The sequence below is a fragment of the Ursus maritimus genome, unplaced genomic scaffold (assembly GCF_017311325.1).
Source record: "Ursus maritimus isolate PB19 unplaced genomic scaffold, ASM1731132v1 scaffold_2, whole genome shotgun sequence".
NCBI lineage: Eukaryota > Metazoa > Chordata > Mammalia > Carnivora > Ursidae > Ursus > Ursus maritimus.
Window position 1 is genome coordinate 98,858,608 of NW_024424452.1, and position 20,678 is coordinate 98,879,285.

The 20,678-nt window shown below is 35.7% G+C and overlaps 1 long non-coding RNA gene across 1 annotated transcript in view; it reads right to left on the reverse strand.

Annotated features, from left to right (window-relative positions):
* Positions 1–3,706: 3,706 nt before the first annotated feature.
* The window catches only part of LOC103657690, a 36,086-nt gene continuing 19,114 nt past the window's right edge, over positions 3,707–20,678 (reverse strand). Inside the window, exon 2 of the long non-coding RNA XR_566924.2 lies at positions 3,707–4,541. This is a non-coding gene — a long non-coding RNA (uncharacterized LOC103657690). The remainder of the gene's footprint in view (positions 4,542–20,678) is intronic.

Genomic DNA, 20,678 nt, shown 5'->3' on the forward strand with positions numbered 1-20,678 from the left:
CTGGAGAAATAAAAGACTTCCATCATGGCCGTATAACTATGGAACATGAATCAAATTCCCTTTTCTTGCACTCAAAATGTCTACATCTACACTAGCCCTCAAGATCTGATGAGAGTTCTTCTCAGTGGAGAAAATATGGCTAATTATTATAGACCAGCATTGAATCCTCTTTTACAAGCACTGGCATTTTGCGTTATGTGGTACACTGCTTTGTGTGAAAGTTCAATTTTGTTAATCAACTCCTTTTCCTGAAAATGTTATTTACTTAAAATAAACATCATCTTGAAAAACTAAGCAGTCACTTTGCTATCTGTATAATTACTGTTCCTAACAAGATTTTCACTTACATTTCTTTTGTTTCTAAATTTTCTTTATGATTGAAACACTATCAATCAAGTATTTTATGAAGTTGATAAAATACTAAAGCACAGCCCAGTTTCTAAATGAAATATATTCTTCTTTTAAAAAAAAAAGATTTTATTTATTTATTTGACAGAGAGAGAGAGAGAGATAGCCAGCAAGAGAGGGAACACAGGCAGGGGGAGCGGGAGAGGAAGAAGCAGGCTCCCATCGGAGGAGCCTGACGTAGGGCTCGATCCCAGAACTCTGGGATCACACCCTGAGCCAAAGGCAGACGCTTAACGACTGAGCCACCCAGTCACCCCTAAATGAAATATATTCTTGAGCCATAAACCTTTCAATGTGTCTTTCAGTAATCCCTACAATAGCTCTGAAAATGTTTTCTCAAGTATATGTAATGACTTTTTCCTTTGTCAGCCAAAGGATGTTTCTAGGCTTTTGCTAAAGATGCTATTCAAATTGTGCAACACAAAAATTAACAATGGGCAAATATTGTTGTGCATATATAATTTATCTGGCAATATAAATAGCAGATTGGGAATACTGTATTTTTGTGTATTCTGATTTGAATTTTCATTGAGTTAGATCTTTGGCACTATCTGTAGAAGGGGCAGGTGATACACGGCTGCATTTCCTTGTACTTGAAGATTCTAGAAGAGGTAGTTTTACGTGAAACCTAATTATCTCTGCAATGTTGGATCAAAGATATCTTTATTAAGAATACACATACCACACACCTACAAACTCTGATGTCAGCCATGGATTTCTTCATTAAGACAAGATATAGCAAACTCAAATTTTATAGATTAGTCCATGAAAGTACCAAGAAAAATAATCATGTTCATCCTCATTTGTTCTGATTTCTCACACTTTTTTGGCTAAGGGAATTAAATTTTTCCATAAGTCTGTATTCGTTATATTATCAAGCTCCATATTTTACATATTATTATTTAAATTATGATAATCATAGAGACAATTAAGAGCTTGATGCTATCTAACTAAATTTGAAGTCCTTAAAACACAAATTAAAATTAAACCTGAAAAGTGCCACAAAATTGTTGTTTAATTGGAAAAAAAGTTATGTCACTTAGATGTGTCCTCAATGATTTGGGACTGAAACGTATGCCCTGAATAAGTAGCAAGTAGCATTTAGTTATGGAAACTGAAAACAACCTAAGTATTACCACTTCATCAAAATGTTCATTTTTAACTGAGGACATAGCCATCTTTTAAATATTTGCATCAGAAAATGCTTAGAACTAAAAAGTTAGACAAACTATAATTTCTTAGATATATCTAGACTTGCATTTTTAACCTTAAGGCAGTGTGGCAGGCTTTTTAAAGCTCAGACATTCCACTTGTTTACTTTACAAAAATACTCATTTCCAGTAACATCACCACACATACTTCTATGTGATGTTCCCAACACTAATCTGAGTAAATATTTCTCTTTACTTTTTTTTTTTTTTTTGGAATGCCTTGATATCCTAGAAAAACTAGAAAGTCAGCTTAGGGGTATAATTAAAAATTTAAAAGCTTTGTTTAATAAACATATTTTTTGGTATGTATAATATCTTGTTTTTTTTTAACATTAAGCTTATTCCGTCTTCAAGAGCAAACTGTATTTTCTATAGGATGCCACCAATGCCTCTAATAATAGGGGCTAGCTGTGTATCTAGGGTGGATTCCCCCCCCCCACTTCTGCCAGTTCTTATGGGAATACTCATAAATGAAAAAATAAGAGTTTATCTTATGCTTTTTAAGAACACAATGTTGGTAATGGAAAAAGAACTTCTGAATTTCCAACCCAACTTCTGAAATAACTTACCTTCTTTTCTTCTGGGCAATCCTTTTTGTTCTGGTTAAAACTATAGAACTGTGAGTAATATATAATCAGAACACAAAAAAGTCAAAAGGGGCTTGTACTTGTATACAAAAATGAAGTTCATTTATATAGATAATTTGAGCTGGTTTACGTATTATAATATATAGACATCAGAGGATATATTAACAATGAAAGTAAGTTTTCCTATATAAATAAAATCCCCAGGCAATTTCAATATATATCATCAACTATTGAGTGATAGCTATATTTTACTACATACATATTTTAATGATTATATCTCTTCTCAAACATTTGTAGCCAGTTTCTGGGAAAATATTTTCTTTGTCTAAATATATGCAAAACTAAAATTAAACCAATGGCATTTATACACAAGTAGAATGACTTAGAACAGATTATTTCCTGGGCTTCCTTTTCTTCATTTCAATATGAGAGCTGTATTACAAAATTTCTATGCTTTCTCCCAACTCTCTGATTCTGTTAATTCCAATAAAAATATAAGGGTAAGGCCAAATTGTGGAATGAAATTCCCAAGATCATAGTGAATATTATGTAGGCTGGACAGACATCTATATTTCTCATAATTTTATAAGTGATCCTGTCACTATAATAATTCATTCTTCAAATTACTCCATCTACAAATTGGATTGCCTGACACCCATATGTGCATACACGTTCTTTAAAACCATTTCTAGGGAGGGGCTTTTTCTGAAAATCAACAGACAGATCATGTTCAAGAACGAAGTATTCTCTGGCCAAATGAAGAAGCCTTTTGAGATGCAGCGTCTCCTTTTAAACCATGTTCTCTGTTTTCTAGGTGCACAGAGCATGAGATGGTAGTCAGAGACCAAGCAACTAGGGTTAAAAAATAAGGTTTAAGAAATATATATATAGGGGCGCCTGGGTGGCACAGCGGTTAAGCGTCTGCCTTCGGCTCAGGGCGTGATCCCGGCGTTATGGGATCGAGCCCCACATGGGGCTCCTCCGCTGGGAGCCTGCTTCTTCCTCTCCCACTCCCCCTGCTTGTGTTCCCTCTCTCGCTGGCTGTCTCTATCTCTGTCAAATAAATAAATAAAATCTTAAAAATATATATATATATATTTATTTATTTATATTTATATGACAGTGGGAGGAAGGAAAGTAACAGATGGCCCTGTCAAAGACAGGGATGGGATCAAATGGAAGTGGAAGACATGGGTGTGGGAAAGAGGGAAGCCGGGACAACCAGGAAAGGGACCCAGCAAGGGATGCCCATCATTTAGCGCATCTTTACCACTAGAGGCCTGATTCACTGCTATATTTTGAAGTGTCTTCTTCCCAGACTCTATGCTTAAGTAGCCATATCTTTAAACTGCCTGACTCCAGCAGCTGATGCGGTTGCCACCACAGAAATAGAAATTACAGCTTTCAACCCTTCATTTTATCCCTCTTACCTATAATCCTCTAGTTCCAGTCTGTCTGACCACTTGACAAAGTTTTTCGGTTTTTTTTTTTTTTTTTCGGTTGGGTTTTGTGTGTGTGTGTGTGTTTTGTTTTTTTAATTACTGCAGCTTTGTGGGACCACTTAAATATGCTTTACACACAGAGAACAGTAGATAGCCCTGAAAACTTGATGAGAAAAGAAAAAATCCTGCAGGGAGGAAAAATGGCACAGAGGGCCAAAAGTAATGTTCCTCATAATCGAGATGGTCATGTGTGTCATTCTCAGCCATCATTACCTGGAGGTCTTTCTTGAAAAACTGCTAAGATTCTTTATAGATTTTACATAAGGATTTTCCCCCCCAAAGGCTCACTGGTCTATTTTCACATGTGTGTTGTTTGGCTAGGTCCTTCAAAGGCTTCAAGCTTACTTTTATATTTAAAGAGGGTAAAGATGAAGGCTATTATTTGAATACAGTATTGCATTCAGTGGCATCAAGATGCTTATTATAACTGTCCTGGCGAGGCGGTCAAAGCGACTCATGGCTCCCAGTACCTTCTAATGTGTATTTAGGTGTCCCGTTGGATGGCTTGCCTTAGTGATGTGGCATATATTTGATGAAAGGACAGTAAACAACATCAATTATAAAAGACAATCCGCTAATGAGAGGAAGAAAAGGAAGAGAGAGAGAGACTGGGGAAAAAGAAGAAGAAATTATCTGTAATGGAAAGAACAAAGCACTGCAACTGAATTAAAAGAAATGTCATACCTTAATCATGTCCTAATTTTAGGGCACGACTGTACTCTTCTTTGGAGACATAACATATTTCTTCAACTTTTGTGGGACTGTCATTGAAGATGAAGATCAAACTGCTTTCAGTTTCCTTTATGGATTCGTTACAAATTTTTCCAAGATCCCTGCACAAAACAAAAAGAGATATTAAATGAAACTCAGGCCATGCTAAGCAAATTAGCTAAAATTGATTTTTGTCCTCTTATGGGGATGTTTTCCAATCCAACAATCCAGAGAGATCTGCCAACTTCTCATGTCCTAAATTTTTTCTTTTCTAGGGCTACTAATTTGGCCCTAGAAAACATTGTCTGGGTTTCCCCACCATAAAATGTCTTGTCAAGTAAAAACCAGAAACCCCTGAAAAGATAAAACAGAAAAGCTTTGGCTACCTTTGCTATGCTAATTAGTTATAAGGATTCGTTTTCCTTTGGATGTATTTCCCATGTTTAAAAAGGTTTTAAAATATTACCTACCATTAGTACAACTGATGGATAAATCTAGATTTTATTACCAGGCATATTAAATATATTTGCTTTGTTTTTCAACATCTAATTTCTCTATAGAGACTAATGTATCTAAATAACGCAATGTTATTTCTGTATCATTATTCTAGTCGATGATAGCAGTTGAATATTTAAAAAAATATATTGGATGTGACTAAAAGATGTGGTTTTCTCCATTCCAATTAGGTTAAATGAAGACAAGCACATTGTTATTTTCCTTTTTACTCTTAAATTGGGGAATCTTGGTATTTGGTTAAGAAATTACCATAAGAAACACTGTTTAGAGTGTGTAAGTTTGCCAGTCTTCTTAGGTTAGACATATGTATTCTCTCTTCAAGAATACATTTCTGTTAAAAGGTTATCAATATTTTTCTCAATATCTTCCATATGACAATATGCTTTCTTTTCATAATTTTCTTCTTTGTTCATCGGTACCTGAGGTGATGCTCAAGGGGCTGCCGAGGAAGAGGCATGAGTGACCCTGTTGGGGGGCACTGCTAGGAAGCGTATTGAAAAACTTCACACACTCTCCACTGCTGTTCTCAACTCTTCCGAGGCCAAGGCAGTGGGCTTGGCAGTGAGGGGTGGGGCCTAGGGTAGCTCATTTTCTGTTCGGGGTTTGGGACGGACGCCGATTCACTTCGGCGCACTTAGCCTCTGTGCGCAACCGCTTAGCAGAAACATGACTAAGGGGCGGGGTGGGGGGGGGGAGAAAGTTACTATAAATATGTTACATATACTTAAGAAATTTGAGATGGCAGAGTATCAGATTCAAAGTTATAGAAACATCCGGAAATGTGTACATCAATTAACCGGTCCGTGGTGTGGTGATTGCATCGCTTTTGCCTGATTTATTTTACTGAATTCACCGGAGACTTCCTTTCTCCATTAATGACATGGGGGTGTTCTTCATACTAAACTTTAAAGTTTTAAAACACAACAAAAGTTTTACACTCTCTTCCCACTGTGCACACATGTATGTTAGCATTTTGGAGCCAACACTGCCTTTGTGGATTAATCACTCCCCCCCCCCCAAATTTCCTATGATTGACAAAATTCCTCATATTCTACAATGGGAAATGGGGCTCAGAGACTCACTAAACTTACAGGGGCTGAAGACGCATAAGTAATTATGCTCCCAACTCTCAAATACGTGGAACACTCCCTTTGATAGCAAATAGATGAATGCTTTGAACATTTAGGCTATTTTTAATAACCTAATTGAAATAGTGGTTTTATTAATTAATGTTATGAATATCTTGTTCACAGTGCTGTATAGTATTTTGATTAGATTGGAAAGGATAGCTAGAATGTTTCCTGACAAGAATATTGTTGTGGGAATAAAGAGTTTGTGTAAAACATTTTAGTGGTCATAGGATTTACCTAATATTCTCATTTTTCCTCTCAGTCATCTCTTATAAGATTATGAAGTACTTGGTTAGTTTCTTTTCTTTCTCTCTCTGATATTCCTATTGACTAAAGGAATTTAAGAACTGTGGGAGCTTGAAAGGGAGAGGCAGAGTACAGAATGTGTTCTCAATTTTTAAAAACTTTATTGTAATTTTTTAAAATTAAAATATTCCCAGTGCACTTTCTTGGTCTCTAACCCCTGACAGCTACTATTAATTACCTTTTAACCTGTTAATGGTCTAACACTTTTCAACATATATTAAGCCCATTCCAAGTATTCTGCAAATAATGAACCTATCTATTAAGAACAGGATGCTATTGAAAGGAGTGGGATGGGACTGTAAGCAGGCTCAATTTGAGAGAGAAGAAAACATAGTCAGTGAGCTCTTTGGTCATAGAAATATTTGGGGGGCAGTCTCCTCAGGTAAGGGTAACAAAAGCTAAAATAAACAAATGGGATTACATCAAACTAAGACTTTTTTCAAAGCTAAGGAAGCCATCAACAAAACAAAAGGGCAACTACTGAATGGGAGAAGATGTTTGAAATCATACATCCGATAAGAGGTTAATACCCAAAATTATAAAGTATGTGCAAACTTCATATTAAAAACAACAACAACAACAACTCTACAACCTGATTTTAAAAAGGGTAGAGGACCTGAATAGACATTTTTCCAAAGAAGACATACAGATGCCCAACAGACACGTGAAAAGATGCTCACCATCACTAATTATCAGGGAAATGCAAATCAAAACCACAATGAGACATCCCCTCACACCTGTCAGAATGGCTATCATGAAGAAGGCAAAAGACAGCAAGTGTTGATGAGGATGTGGAGAAAAGGAAATCCTCATACAGTGTTGGTGAGAATGTCAACTGGCGCAGCCACAGTAGGGAGATTCCTCAAAAAATTGAAAATAGAAATACATATGATCCAGCAATTCCATTCCTGGTTAAGTATCTGAAGAAAATAAAAGCACCAATTCAAAGAGATGTACCTCTTTTTCATCACAGCATTATTTACAACAGCCAAGATATGGAAGCAGCCTGTGTCCATCCACAGATGAACAGATAAAGAAGATGTGGTATGTATCTACAATGAAATATTACTCAGCCATAAAAAGAACGAAATCTTGCCATTTGCAACAACATGGATGGACCTTTGGGGTATTTTGCTAGGTGAAATAAGTCAGACTGAGAAAGACAAATACTGTATGATTTCACTTATATGTGGCATCTAAAAAACAAAACAAACAAAACAAAACAGAAACAGATTCATTGATACGGGAAATAAGCTGTTGGTTACCAGAGTGAGGAGGGTTTAGGAGGTTAGCAAAATAGGTAAAGGGGATTAAAAGATACAAATTTACAGTTACAAAATAAATAAGTCATGGGGATGTGATGTACAGCATAAGGAATATAGTCAATAATATTGTAGTAATTTTCTATGGTGACAGATGGTAACTGAACTTATTGTGGGGATCATTTCATAATGTATAAAAATATCAAACCACTATGACATACACCTGAAACTAATAGGGTATTGTATGTCAATTATACTTCAATATTTTTTTAATAAATAAAAAGTGACCTCACAGTTTCTTTTCATATACAACTGAACTGGCTTTGCATGGTATATGAAGTTAAAGATATACAAACACCCACCAAAGTTAAAAATTTAAGAAGGCAGGGGAAGAAGCTTCTTCCCTTGCATGAAAAGATCATTTTAAGTTGAAACTTCGAACTTTCTCTCTCCCTTCTCTCTCTTCCTCTTTCTCTCTCCTTTTGTCTCTCTCTCGCCCTCTGTATATTTATTTATAATATCACTTGAAGATATGTTACAGATTAATTCCCTGATTCATTTTGTTATCTCTTCTTTTTTCCCATATTTCTCCTTTCATCCCTAAATGTTCTGCTGGCATGTATGAATTTAGGTAGGAAGAAAAGCATGAAGCATGACCTTCCATAGCAAATGATGATCTTCCTTTGTCTCCCAGTCTGAGCCTTTGCACCCACACACTGCCTGGCGTGTGGAGACCAACCAGACGGCCCTCACTGTTAGATGCCAGAAGGGACTGTGCAAGCCAAGGGCCCTGGGCTCACAAGCTAAAACTTGCATGCTTGGCAAGGCTCAGATGCCAAGGTTTGAATCTCTAATAAACCACTCACTGCCTCTCCAGTAATGATACCCTGGGGCTGCTGGGAGGGGATTCTTTTTATAGGAAACATACTCATAAGGATTTAATATTATCTTTCTGAACCCTTTGATTCAATAGGGTTTTTTTTTTTAACTTTCCCCCTTTATTTTGTAGACCCTGTGATGTGAGCCAGTGTTAATTCTTTATGCAACAGTAGTATGTAATCAACATCTCTCCACTGAGCTCAAGATTCTTTTTTCTTTTTAACCATGTGCTTAAAAAAATAAAATATCTTGCCACTGAATGTCTTTTTACAGACTGAAAAGACTTTTAGGTTAAACAACATTTGTTAGGCTTTGATGCAATCAAATGCAATTTCAATCTTCTTGAAATATTCAGCCTTGCCTCTCTAAAATTGCACATATGTGTCAGCTCTCAATTTTTTTCTCACTAGTGTTTTACACATGAAATCTATTTTCACTGAGAAAATGGAATCTTTGTGTCTTTGTCTCTCGGTGTGCTGCTTTCTGGCATGTTCTGGCAGGGGCTTTGACTATCGAGGCACTGGGGGAGGGGCCTGGCAGGCATTTGTCAGCTTTTCTTGCATCTGTAATTTCTGGCCACTCAGCAGTATTAGAGGGTCTTAGAAACCGGGTGGGGAGGGTGGGGGGAGAGCTTGTCATTGATGAAAGCCAAACTCCGAATAACTGCCCGATGTTAATGACCGAAGAGAGAGAGGAGAGTCTGAAAAACTTTTATTGTGCTTTAATGAAAAAGATTTTTTGGAAATGGCTAATTTATAAAATTGCACATGGTAACATTTTCAGATCTCAGTTTAGAAAGCCCCTGTCCATATTATGTTACCGATTTCATTGCTTTTAGCTTGGCAATGGTTCATGAAACTATTTTAATTTTCCACCAGTGGCTTCTGGTTATTTCTGCCCTTATTTCCTTGTAACATAACTGACAGCCCAATTAAACATCTGCATTTTTTAATCTGGACTTTCCTCCCATAACTATTTTGCTTTTCTTCTAAAACTTCCAGATGTTTTGGCTCCTTTATGATTTTTAATGCATGCAAGTATATTTGCTCCTATTTCAAAGACAGAGAGCTAGATGGACTGACCATATGTTTCTATATTAAAAGCTTTGTAATACACCAGTAATAAAGTTGGTATTTTCGTCTCTTTGTGGATACACTTACATTAGAATGTATCTTATTGTTTTTTAGCACTTTACTATTTGAGTTGATCTTTGAAACATGTTTGAGTTCAGAATTCACACTGTGATATGTTAGTTAATTGCCGTGGCCGATGAAGAAAGTGTCCAACTCCGTTATCTCAGTATCTAGTAATAGGAATAGAAGCTGCTGTGATTTTATTTTTTAATTTCTGTCTTTTTTTTGGTGAGAGATAAGAAGTTGTAAGCTGTGTGAGACAACAATGTATTTTAACTCAGTTTCCGGCTTTGTACAGACATTAAAGGAATCATCAATATCTTGCCTTGAAGTATCTGGACAAGAGTTAAAAGAGTCTCTAATATATTTCAAGAAAACCTGTTTCCCATAATTAATAACAGGAAGCAGGATAAACAGACATTTGCTGACAAATGAAACTGAGACGGTAACATATACACAGAAACATGGGAAATGAAACAATGTAGCATTGTATAGTTACACCAGAGTGGCTCCATTTCCAGTACTTATGCAATACTCACATAAAACTCCAGAGTAAATGATCATTAATTTTACATTTCAAGGCGAATTCTGACCATTTAAACACATGCTTGTAGAGTGTAATAATTTCTCCCACTCATTAGTATTTGAAGTGATCTCAGGTTATTTGTATGTTTAACATTTAGGCAGAAAAATCATTTCTTGGAATACAGATTTTCTAGACAATCAAATATACGTGAAGGAAGATAATTAAAAAAAAAACATTGTTATGAGATTTTTAAAGGCTATTCTTACTGCAAACTTCTGGAAATGAGAACACCTAGCAGGATAATTTTTGTGTTGTAGGGTTGTTTTATTTGGGGCGGGAGGGGGGATATCATCATAAAGTCCCAGGCAAACTAAATGCAACAATCATTAATTAGACAGGCGCAAAGGATCACTGGGAACTTGACCCACTTGTGCTTGAAGCTTCAGACAAAGCTTCCCAGGGAAGTAATGTGTCTTTATCTTCCAATTGTATCATACGGTGGGGACTCTCTGATCTTAGTACTGACCTTGAAAGCAGCAAACTGATGTGATATGTGGTTTCCCTGCTTCTTAGAAATATTGAACTCAATGTGAATTTTTTTTTTTTTTTTCTTTTTTAACAGCATTAGCCACTTAATTTGCAGTTAATTTTTAGGTATAAATGGCGATCCTTTAAGTGACAATGTTTCATTACATTTTAAAGGTAATTAGCCATCCAAGAGCTGTTAAATGCAAAATTAAGCTTTATCAAATGTTTATTTCTGATTTTGCAAGATGAATCGGAAAATAAAGAATGATGGCAAAAGTGAGGAAATGTTTTTATGATGTACTATATTGCAAATTAAAGAATGTGTTTTGACTATTCCAGTGTAATAAAAAGAAACACAAACTGTGTTACATAGCCAGAGTTATGTGCTTTCCTGGTAAGCACCCAGTAAGTGACAGCTTAAGACTAGAAAAATGAGAATGGAAAGTGCCCTGGGTACCAGGGTCAGAGGTGTTTGCCCATGTGTAATATACGCCCATGTAACTGAACTAGGAGCTAAAAGCCAAATTAATTCTTTTCATAGCAAAATCTGCAGTAAGTATAAATTTAAAGCGGAGGGGTTATACTCAGAGCTGATTGGGTCTAATTAAAAATAAATATGAATTTTCATATTTTATATATACATGGATGAGGAAAAGAAGTATGCCACACTTTATCTCCACAATCTTATATTCATTGTGGAATTTGAAACCCACAAAATGAATATCTTGAATTTAAAGAAAAAAATAAATTGAAAAAATTATCAGGGCAAAGCTTTGTTAATTGCAAGGGCAAGTAAGATATTTTCTAAGCTGTAAAATGTAATAAGTTTGTAGAGGAGCAAGAAAAGTGTATACAAATTTAAAATTATTAAATTTAAAGCATATTTATGTGGATTTTTGTTAAGTACAGGGCAGACAACATACGTTAATTATTAGGAGTATGTCAGTCATTCGGAATATTTTCTGTAAGAAAAACATAAATTAATAAGTCCTAAATTACAAGAAATGCCATCACAGTTCTCTTTTGTTAGATCCTTAGAGAAAGAAAAGCCCAGCTAGTTTAGTACTAGGTTATGCCATTAGCAAATTGATCCTTTGAAAAATATAAAATGTTTTTCCAAAATTCTTAGGTAAGGATCTTCTTGGAAGACTTTTAAGTATAAACTACAAACTTTTAATTATTAACCATAAATTTTTATGGAAACAATGAAGATAAACTTAGAAATAAGAATGTTCACAGGCAAATTCATTATTGTACGCATTCATGTCATAATATGTAAAGTAGTTCTTGGAAGAGGTTCTTCCTAAAGATCACATGGGTAATACGAGTTACATTGTTCAAAGAAATGATCCCAGAGCCACCTAAGATCTGGTTACACATATTTCTCAGGTAGATTAGGTTGACTAGCATTACCAATGCCTGGCAAGAATAACTTTCCCTCCCTTTCTTTGACTCCATCAAAGCACAATGTACTAGTTTTTAGATGAACCTGACAGGGAAAATTTGGTGTATTTATTAAGAGAACAACAGTGAGCTCTGCACATAATTACCATAGTCAGTAAGCCATCTTGCTTATGTAGGAAAGGACTAACTAAAATTCCATCACCTGAAAATGCTATTTGGAAGGAAAAAAATATTTTGGATCTGAACCTCAGTATTATAGTGGGCTTGGAGCAATATTTTGATCAAAGAGCTAAAATAGGTAAAGCAAAGAAAGACTTGTATAAATTTTCTAATAGTAACGTCTTTTGGTTCAAGTGGTTTGTGCATGGTATGTGAATTTCACTCTTCTATTTGTTTATCATATAAATGTATGTTTGATGGCTTCTCTGTCACACTGTTTTCCAGCTTTTATTTGCTTTTTAGGAAACTGCCTCAGGAAACACTGAAAATCTATCTCCTGACTTCTGTCTTTCCCTCTTTTATTTTTACTTATGTATGTATTTATTTATATATGTAGTCCTTTGTAAATTTTCTCTAAAAGGTATTTCAAAGAGATAAAACATGGATATGAATGGAAGGTGGCAAAATTATTTTTTGACTGCTTGATGACTCTGGCCTTCTAACATCTTTAGTAGCTCCTGTGGTCTACCTGATACCTAGCAAATTTCCAATAGGAGCTAGAAAATTTCTGCTGTGACTGTCGGGTGTGAGCTGGGCAATTTCCATTCACAACGTTGGCTGAAGAGGTAGCAAACAGTTGGGGTATTGGTACAATTCTCTAACAGAGGATTAAGCAGTTTCAACACCTCCCTCCCGGCTCCCTCTTCAGCCTCACTGTTATCATCAAACAACTCTGAAACTATCCCATACTTCTTAAACAAGAAAATTCTTCCAAACTTCGGCCAGGTTTCTGGAGCCCTTTTTGTCTTGCATTTTTGTGTGCTTGAGTTAGCCCACCCCAAGATATTTCCTATCACTGCTGTCTTTCTAAGCATGCACCCTGCAATATAGGCCAAACCTATGGATGGGAAACATGTTATTTGGTTAATAATGTGCTAGCAGCTGAGACTATTAAGATTGAAGAGCTGTTTTTAAAAACCCTAGCATGAATAAATGATGGTTGCAATGGCACTTGCATTGAAGCAACAATTAAAATTTTATTTGTAGTATAAATATAGGTCAGGACTGGACCTGTACATGGTCTATAAATACCAGGAATGCTGATTCTTCCGTAATAAACAATAGAACATGCCTAAGATATAAAATCAACCTTTTTAATTTTTTGCCTTATGATAAGTGCAAATGGTGAATGCCATTTAATTCATATTTAATTCATATTATTCTTCTTTCATTTTCTTTTCCTGCCAGTTACACATAGTACTCCTTCAAGGAAAACCAAATTCGCTTTGCTAGATAGGAAATTAATGTTTATAAATTTTAATTTAAAGTAAAAAAAAAGTAAAAAGTAAAAAAATAAAGCAAGTAAAAGCATAAAGTTTGTCTTGGTAGCTTAACAGGTAGACTATATTTCATCCATAATATATTCAGAAGCTGATTTAGTTCTGCTTTACAAAATCTGTGAATATTTAAGAATAAAAATAACTTTAAAGTATAATTTGCATTTTAAAAATTTAAATGAAAAATTTGAATGATATTGTTTAAAAAGAATGCCTGATGTTTTAAGAACCTGTGAATTTTCTTATAGATTTCTTAGAAAACCTAAGTATGCATCATGAGTTTTGTTAAAGTTTATTTGCTTCCAGATAAAAGGTTTATTGAAACTTTAAAAACATGGTACATAAATTCTCCATGAAAGGGAACTAGAACAATGTGTGTGCAACTTTTAGGGACCGATGTTGTTCAAGTCTACATTTCCATTCTGCATAGGATACAATATCCCTTAAGTTTTCAGCTCACTTTTATTGAAGTGTGATAAACAGGCATGTCAAATCGTACATAGCGAATGGGACACAAATCAGCTCTGCTTGTTTCTGTTGTTTTCTCGTTCCCTAAATAAGTATTTATTGCTCATATAAACAGGGTATGTGCCCTTTTATTTGGCAGTCCCTATTTCTTCATTGACTTCCCATTTCACAGGGTGGGAATAGAATCAACAGCCATTTATATGTCTCGGGAAAAAAATGTATTGAACAGGAAAACCACAGATTTTCTTTTCTTTTTGGTAAGTCTTGAACTTTCTCTTATAAATTCTACGGCAGCATAGAGCAATCAAGCCAAACTTGCTACATGAGTTTAAATTAAAATTTCAGATAATAAAAGTTCTTCCTTTAACAATGTTTCTTAAGCAATGTTTTTTCTTTCAGCATAACACACAATGTTAACTGTATATAATGCAGCAATATTTTTTATAATTACCTCTTACAAAGTTAACACTGTGGATTATGAAATTTATTGTCAATATAGTATAAAAAGAGAACTTCTTTATTTTTTGATATTATGTTACTAAATTTCCATGTATAATTTCAAGAAAAATTATTTGGTTATGTTGTAAGTCTCTATGAGAAAATGTTTCTAATGCTAATTATTAGTTTCATAAACTTAAATATTTGAGATATTTGTGGCTTTGAGGGGCAATGTATTTTTTTTGTTAATGGGATTAGAAAATTTGGGGCCCTGGCACCTAACAAAACTACCAAATAGCTATTTCATTATACTCTTTCAGCATACTTAGTATGCTCATTGAAAACAGAACAGAACGTTAAATAGAAGGCACAGAGGATAATACACTCCAATTTCTACTCTTACATAATCTTTTGAAAACATCTAAAATATGCAATCAGGGTTTAAGCATGCCTGGCTTTCAATCAATCCAGTTTTTAGAAAGATAGGGTTGAGCATCAGTGACTCTGAGAGGATAAATTATTCTATCCTACTTATAGTGTATCTACATGCATCCATTATAGCATCTCCTAAGACAGGAAAAATCACTTGTTCCCCTTCACATCTGTATGGGAACATGAAAGATTTTCATTGGGCGGGGCCTTAGACACCACCTGACCAACCCACTCTCCCTTACCAGTATATAGTGCCATCTTGAATGCCCTTAGTGACTATCCATGCTTAAACAAACACTGTTCCCTTCTGTATTTTAATATATCCTCAGTCCAGTACATATGCATGGAATAAGTAACCCTGGTAGAAGGTGTTTGGTGTCCTGTTTCTTATGGTCTTCAGCTATCTTACTTACATCTGCAAATTATCCTATGATCAAGGGTTATTGAGGAATAAACACTGAGGAATAAAATAAAAAGAGGGATCCAAAGGGAAAATATCTTAAAAGAGATGATGAAACTTATCTTTTGAGGGAACAGAAAAAGATTAAAAATTCTCTTTGAACACTGGACAAAATGCTCTCCCCCCCCCCTTAGGAATAAGCAACTGGTGGGAGTCACCAGATACCAATTATTTAGCCTCTGAAGGCAAACGGCAAGATTTTCCTTAGACCATTTAAAATGATTATGTAGGAGTCAAGCCTTCCGAAAGCAAGGGCTATGGCCAGTGTTCTGTTAATTCTTCCCATCTCTTGGCCTGAATATCAAGCTTTTTAGGGACCATCAATAGATGCACAATGCATTAAATTCTACCTGAGTTTTCAGAGGAAGAGGATGGAGAAAAGAGAGAAATGAACGCTTGACTCAAGAGGCTGAGAGTTTATTTGAGTCAGGTGTGGGTCTAGTAGAAATATGCAGAAAAGAATCTTGCGGAGGAAAAATGACTCACAAGAATGTGAGGGGGAAGACTTTTTAATGTCAATGTCCATATTTCCTGATTAAAATATGGACATTTGCATCGTGTTCTAGCAGTCTAAATATAATAGCAGCTCAGACTCTCTAAGAATACTTCAACTCTTAGTCAAGAACAGGAAAAAAAGAAGGAGGTAGAACCCTAATGGTCCAGTAAAAAGTATTGTCTAGCACAGTACACTCATTACAATAAAACCTTTTAGCTATTAGTTAATATTTTAAAGTAAATGCATAGATGATTGATAAATTTCTCAGAATTAAAATAAATAGGTCCTTGGCTAACATTTCACAAAAACTATGTCAATAGTCACGACCAGAAAGAAACTTACATTTTTACTTTTAAAAATAATTTGTTAAGTGGTATCTTCAGGTCTACTTTCAATAGCACTTACATTTTAAACACACATATTTAGAAATAAGGCAACAAAGAAAATATCACTAGTCAAACGTAAGCATTCCCCCACACTGAATGCCTATTAAAAATCACTCAAATATGAATTATTTTATCATTGTTTTGTGCCTACAAAATTCAAAGCACTGTTAAAAAATCCACAACAATAATCTTTTGAGAAGAAAATACTAATGGTTTTTTGTGAAGCGAACCATGTAGTCAATATTCAGAATAATGCTAACAATACTTTACATATAGTTTTTTAGATCAAAACTCTTCTTGGGTATGCAGAAGAAAACTGGGAAAGTGTGAAATATAGTGGAAGGAACAGTAGCTTTGGAGCTCTGGGATCTGGCTTCACTCTGACACAAAGCATGTCACCCAGGCTTCTCGGAGAACTAGTATTAAGCCTAACAGATGAGCTACCCAAAGAGTAAGGGGGAAAATAATTGCCACCATAAACATGATATCATGGGATCTCTCAGAAAAGAGACTTTTCTTTACTTGACATCTGGTAGAACCTGACTTAGTAAAAATCTGAATGAATGATTTGATCTAGGTTCTATCTTAAAATATATCCAAAATCCAGCTATTTCTCACCACCTCCACTGCTACCATCCTAATACAAGGCATCTGCCTCTCTTGCCTGGATTATTGCCGTCATGTCCGAACTGGTCTCCATGCTTCATCCTTGCACATTACCACCACCCTAGCCTAACATGCTCTTCACACAGAAGACAGAGTGGCCCTTTTAGGGTTACAGCCAAATCACATTAAGTCCACTGCTCAAACTCTCCAATAAATTCCCATTTCACTCAGAATAAAATCCCAAATTATAACCACGTCCTGCAAGGGCCCTACAAGGTTTCCCCACACCACACCCACACAGTATCTCCTGCCATTGTTCCCTGTTCACTCTGTTTTAACTCTAATGGTCTCCTTATTCTTCCTCAAGCACCTTAATCACATTCCTTCCCCAGGGCATTGGCTCTTGCTGTGCCTTGGCATGAAAACCTTCCTTTGAATATTCACATTGCTCCCACCACCCTTTCATTCAACAGTTAGCTCAAATGCTACTTTATCATGGAGGTCTTCTTTGAGAGCCTTATATAAAATTTCATACCTCACTTATTGCCTGCCGCCTTACTGATTTTATAGATCTATTTACTGTAAGCAGAAAATGTTTGTTTACCATGGTATTTTCAGTAACTAGAAGAGTGTCAGACTTAAAATACAGGGACTCAAAAATATGTGTTGAATAACACAATGAATGGATAGCCATCAATTTTAGAGGTATATAAGCCATAAAATCTCTTAAGATGCCAACTTTTTCTTGTATTCCACAGTCACTTCTTCTAATCTTAACAATAGTATCCCTCTATGTGATTCATTTATTTCTCAAAGTTTATTCTTTGATGAGCTCTTTATCTGTATTTTTAATGATTAATACTTAGGGGCTCATTAAAATCTGTAAAAGTAACCATTGTCCTCAGTGCAAGCCACTTATTGATCACAGATTTGAAAAGTCATGGGAATTAAAGGAAATGCAATTTATATGATAAAATCCTACAACTCCTGTCTGATTCCCTCAATTCCTAAGGTTTTTGTATTCAACTATATAAAGAAAATTGGGACCATCTGATTATTATAATTTGGACAGAGAAAATTTAGGACTCTTAAAATTGCTAGAGCTATTTCATTCTTAGAACCAATTCTTGGATTTCTGCAGGGGTTTTTCTAAGTCCTTACCCATCCATTCGGTATTTCAACAAATATTCACTTTGCACCTACTAGATTAAGGGCACTCTGCTGAGTGATTGAGATCCTGCCTTCAAGGATTGGTCTTCTAAGGATGAAAAGACAATAACACAAGGAACAAAGTGTTACGTGCCCTGAAAGGGATAGAGCTGAAAGGTTATTAGGGTTTAAAGAAGAGATTAAGCCCAGCAGTGATAGATAGGGAGGTGCATTGGAGAAGGTGGTGAGTTGGACTACATTTGGACATTTGGAGAGGAGTAGGGAAAAATCATTTCAATAGGAGGAAATAGCATAAGTGAACTAGGGAGGTATATGGAAAACAAAACAATAGGTTCACATAATAATGGGAAATCTTGGGCTATGACTGTTTATATACTTAAGTTCTCTGTATAAGGCTATCCTAGCTCTAATACAGAGTAAGGCCTACATTTAAATGCACTTGAGTATACATTTGAAAATATGCATTGAAAAAAACCTAAATATTTCCATTGCTTTCCCTAGTTTTATATTTTGAAACAAAAAGAAATTTTTGATGATCTCAATGGATTAGAAAATTCATAAGTAATAATCACATACTCATATAGGTAAGGTACTCATATCTAGCTTTGAGCACTTAAAGAAAAAAAATTACATAAATTTTTAAACCACTCTTTATACACAGTGTAATTAGTAAATATGCCATATACATTAGGTCACATTGTAAGTGTGGTAGCGGGTTGAGATCTTCGGTTATGTGGCACGATGCTTGCCTACATATGCACATTGAGACGGTTTTCATGTTTTGTGGAAGCAGTGAATATAAACATGGCAAACTTGCTGAGAAACCTTGTTCTTCCATTTTTGTGTTTCTTGTGAGAGTCAACATTTTATCTTCCATGTGCAATTTATAATGTCACTGTAGCTTTCATGATCCTTGCATGCCTCACATGCGCCCTATGGATTACTAGCAAATATGGGGCAAAGGAAGGGGATATTCCTTTCAGTTAGAATGTCAGCATTGTGCATTTTCCACGTCTGAAAGCATCTTACACTTTATAGAGAATCATTTTCAAATGAAAAATGTCGATGTTCCTGTGCAAAGTGGATATCGAGCAAGCCAGAGCAGTTACATGGGTGTTGGGAGGTCCAAGTCACCATCAGCCCCTTAGTGACCAGGCACATGCCCTGAGGATTAACAGCCTAGAGTTCCTCCTTATGGGGGCTGCATTTGCTTTTTACACTTTCAAGAATAAAATTATATTTAGCTTGAAACTACCTACACTGACTTAAGCATGTGCTCCCCATGTGTAAATGAGGACAAAATAAAGAGGAAAATAAATGGCTGCGTGTTTTAGTGTTTTGTTTAGAGAGTAAACCGTCTGGGAAAAACACAAGTTATAGTTCATGCTTGGATCATTATTTAACTTTTGGCAAATACAACATTACCTCAACTGAACTGATGCCTGAGTTATCCTTCTATAATGCAAATCTGAGCCTGCCATACTTTGTTTGTAATCCTCCAATGACCAAATGACCCTTGATTACCTGATTGGTAGCAAGCCGTCATGGCTGTGGGAAGGAACTCTGTGCTTACCAATGAGCTACAATGGGATTCACAGAATAGAGTCCTCCCAATGGGTACATTGAGTAAATGCCTCTGTAAACCCAAGGTGTTTGTGGGAATTCCATAGCCAACTGACTTCAGATGCAAACTGCGACTCTTCCCTGGGTCTCCAGACTGCTGGCCTATATTACAGAGTTCAGACTTGTCAGCCTCCTCAGTTGTATGAGCAATTGCTTAAAACCAATCTTTCTCTCTCTTTTTTTCCTATCTCTCTACACACACACACACACACACACACACTCACACTCGTGCACACACATGCAAGTGCACAGACACACCCTATTAGTTCTGTTTTTATGGAGAACACTGACTGCTACAGGAAGGTTGGATGTCTTCCAGATGGCTGTATGAATACCACCCAGCCTCTCCAGGTAGGATTTGCCATAAAGTTCCTTGTCAAATCCTGTCACAGACTCCCTCTTAGAATTATTTTAGAACTAGGTCAGTAGAGATCTGTTGGATGCATTGGCTTCACCTTTGTACTCGAATTATTCCGACACGCAGGACTGGCTATCCCAGTAGTCACTATTACATCTCTAGAACGCCTGTGCTGAAAAGCAGCAACTTTGAAGGTTATTTCTGCTATGCCGCATCCTGCTGTTCGCTGCCCCAGGAGGCAAAGGGTTGATATCAGTGGAAGGGCTGAGAATAGAAGACAATGGGGGAGAAATAGCAGAGAATCCCATACCTCCATCAACATTTTGGGTGAAATTGTTTCCAACATCTGCAACAATTAATTAATACTACATGGTGAAATGACTTGGCTAGAGATGTTTTCCTCCTGTGATTACAATTTTAAGTATTTGTGGAAGAGTTCATCAAATATGAAAAATAACAAAATTTTTCATATGACAAAATATTTTTTTCTAGATATTTGCCATGCCCTGTTATTTTAAGTATTAGGATAGTGAGGTGGTTTTAGAAGAAGCTTTTTTAGAAACACTGAATAGAATCCTTTATTTAAAAGGACATGTTTAATTTGATAGTGAAACCAGAGTTGATTGGTTGGTTGAAGGGTGG